A 3,590-nucleotide genomic window follows, 5' to 3' on the forward strand; every position below is an offset into this window, starting at 1 on the left:
AAGGGGATATGGACGTTTTAAGGTCGAAAGGTATGTGGGCTATGCCCAACTCGGGACCAACCGGTTTGGCCCAAGAAAAATGAAAAGAAAAAAAAATGAGGCCTATGTTTAAGAGGGTGGCCGGCCAAAGCCATGGCCCAAACCCACAAAAAAATTAATGAATTTTCCATGTGTTAAAATAGATGAAAGGGACCATATACTTATCACTTTATCCATTAGAATTTTCAAGAAACCCAAAAGATGAAGAACAAAAACAAAGGGCCATTTCAGCCAAGACCCATGGAAATTAAGTACCTTAAATCTTGTTCCAAAAATTGTTTTCTTGTAGTATTCCTACCAATTCAAGTACCCTCTACAACGTGGTATAATTATTTCGGAAGATGGTTCATCCGTTTCATCGTTTCCGCACTTTGGTTAAGTGAAGAAGATTGGAGAAAAAGGTAAGAATTCATTCCATGTTATTATGTTATGAAGGTTTGTTTGTGTTGTAGTATGTAGAAATGAGTAGAAAGTATGGAAATATGGAAGTTTGCAAAGTGGGTATGTAAGTTGGCATGTAGCCGTGTGTGTATGTATGTTATATACATATGGTGAGTTAAATTTATGTCGTATTCTAGTTGTGAGTATGATGGAATTCATATTGAGAATGAAAGTTGAATGAATTTGGTTGAAGTTGGAAATATAGGTATTGGCCGTGTGGTATATGGAGATTAGAATGGGAATGAATTAATTTTGTTTAATATGTTGGTTGTGTTGTTGTGATCCTTATAATGTAAAGGAAGGTAATATGATTTAAGTTGGCATTGAAATGGAATGTAGAAGATTATGTCATTCTAATATGATTTTATGATATTGTGGAAATGAAGTCGTTAAGGTGTAAATTATGATGATTGTTGATGAAGTTGGAAGATAGAACCATGTTATGAAAATGTTTGTTAAAGATTAGAAGTTTTGGTGGAATTATGACTTTGGTGGAAAGTTTGTATATTGTGTATATCTTGTGAATATTTTGTGGAATTGATATGAAATGTTTCCAAATTATATTGTGATGATCTTGATTAATGATGAATGTGAAACCCTTGAGATTTGTTTGGAAATTTGAAGTTAAGATGGAAGTATCGCACTATGTTGGAAAGGGAACTAGTTGTGCCATATTGTGTCTTGTAGATATTGTTGTTGCTGTTAGTGTTGTTATTGGGTTGTTGTTGATTGTTTTGGCCGAGTTGAATTCTCGGGGATGTTATATGTATAGGGGAAATGCTGCCCAAATTTCTGTAGAAAAGTGTTGATTTGATATTTAAGTCCTAAAGTCTTAGGGTTAACATTTGGTAAATGTGACCATTTGTAGATTTTGGACGAAACGGGAAGTGAACTTGGAAAGGCGTAAAAAGCATAAAAGGTATGTAAAGCTATCCCGATTCTTCTTTTGGCATGTCATAGATGTACTAGGATCGGATTCGAGCCTCGGAAAACATTCTGTCTTTCGGAATCCGCGTTTGAAATTGTCCCTTTTTCATTCATTGGAATTGAACCCTATAAGTATGCTTTGTTAAAGAATTGTGTAAACTTCCGCAAATTGTCTAGAAAGTTATGAAATGTCCCTAGGACCTCCGTAGGTGACTCCATAAGCTTAATATACGTAATTTGAGCCCACCGCTTCGGTTGTCCCGAGGTGGGCCCACTTTTTTCAACTTTACCCTTTTTGTGTTTATAACTTAATTTCAAGCGGTTCTAAAGAAAACGCCTTAACTACTCTTCTAACTACCAATGATATTTATTCTAAATACTTTATTGAATCTCTGTAAAGGTATGATATTTTGTGTCTCATTTAGTCTCCCACTATTCCCGCTTTGCCTTTTAGTGTACTATTGCCTTATTTTCGAACAATATAAAATGAAACGTTTTAACTATCCTTTTAACTACTAAGGAAAATTGTTTTAATGATTCCCTCGAGTCTGGTAAACTATTTTGGAATATGAAAATGATCCCAGAAGGATTATTCTTCCGTAACTCATTATGACATACGACATACACTTACTATGATTCTGTCCGATTTCATTGGTTTGATTTGTCATCCGATATGCCTCATTGAGTCTCTGGAAATATATGGTATTTTTATTGCATTTAGTTTCCCACTACTCCATTCGTGGATGCCTCAATGTTTCCCACACTGAGCCCGGGCCAGGATATGTTGTCAAGCGTATTCCACTGCATTGTTCGTCGTGCCTCGATGTGAGGGGGCAGGTATATATGTACAGGGGTTGTGGAGTACGCTGTGCCATGTACACACATTCTGATATGATATGATCTGATATGGCCATCTGATATGATATGTTATGTTACGGGGTTATCCCCTATTCTGCTCCTTATGTGTGGTGGCACCAGCGTCGGGGGGTGGCCACGTTCTGTTTGCCGAGTCCCTTGGCAGGGGTCGGATATGATATGGTATATGTTTCTGTACACACTCCTCATGTTTTGAAAATGTGCATTTGATACCTCAGACGTTACACTCACTTCTCTCTAAGTTCTGTTTCGGTTATGATCTTGTTCCGTAATGAGACCAGGTATGACATATGTTTTCAGCGAATACTATTTATGCTATATGATCAGCATTTTGCTAATCTGGATATTCAGTTCATTTTCTGTATCTTCTGCTTCGATTATGACTTTTTTTATTACGTTCCGTGCTTTACATACTCAGTACATATTTCGTATTGACCCCCTTCCTTCGGGGGCTGCGTTTTCATGCCGCGCAGGTACAGACGACAGATTTGCTGACCCGCCTTCCTAGGACATCTATTCTGCTATTTTGGGAGTGCTCTTTTGTCCAGAGCCTATATGTTGGTACAGTCTGCTGCTATTGTATATATGTATGCTATTCAGGGGTATGACGGGGCCCTGTCCCGTCTTGTGATTCTGTTATAATCTGTAGAGGTCTGTAGACATACTTGTGTGGGTTCTGTATATGTTTTGGGATGATATGATCTGTGACAGCCTTATCGGCTCCCATGTACTATGTCGGTTCATTTATGATAATTACTAACGCCAATTGACTTTTACATTTAAAAATATTCTGCTGATATGCTAGTCTGGGTTATTGGGTACGTTTGGGTGTCCAGCACGGACACTAGTCGCGGCCTACGGAGTTGGGTCGTTACAAAAGTGGTATCAGTGCGGTTCGTCCTCGGAGTGTCTACAGACCGTGTCTAGTAGAGTCTTGTTTATCGGTGTGTTGTGCACCACATCTATAAACAGGAGGCTACAGGACATTTAGGGTGTTACCTTTCTTTGAATCTTAGATCGTGCGATAGAGCCAGCTGTAGGAAATGAATTCCTTTTTTTACTAACCTCTGATTTCAGCTGGAGAATGGTATCGACGTAAGACAGTGACTGATGATATTGGAAGCTACATAGTACACAGGTAAGTAATGGTATGAAAGATGTATGCTAGGTAAGGTGTTTGAAATACGATTGAAACATGAAGCAGAAGATTGAAAAGAAAAAAAATAAACAGGAAAGTGTAGTAGGTGTAGTTTGAGTTGGGCATGTGAGGTAAGCCTCGGCATCTTTATACTTTTATTTGAAATTGT

At 38.0% G+C, this 3,590-nt stretch overlaps 1 long non-coding RNA gene across 1 annotated transcript; it reads left to right on the forward strand.

Moving 5' to 3' along the window:
* The first annotated feature begins 266 nt into the window (after positions 1 to 266).
* On the forward strand, positions 267 to 3,000 carry LOC132633864 (uncharacterized). The gene is made up of 3 exons (XR_009579887.1): positions 267 to 440; positions 1,349 to 1,399; positions 2,757 to 3,000. It is a non-coding gene; the product is annotated as an uncharacterized LOC132633864 (long non-coding RNA).
* Positions 3,001 to 3,590: the final 590 nt, after the last annotated feature.

The sequence above is a fragment of the Lycium barbarum genome, chromosome 3 (assembly GCF_019175385.1).
Source record: "Lycium barbarum isolate Lr01 chromosome 3, ASM1917538v2, whole genome shotgun sequence".
Lineage (NCBI taxonomy): Eukaryota > Viridiplantae > Streptophyta > Magnoliopsida > Solanales > Solanaceae > Lycium > Lycium barbarum.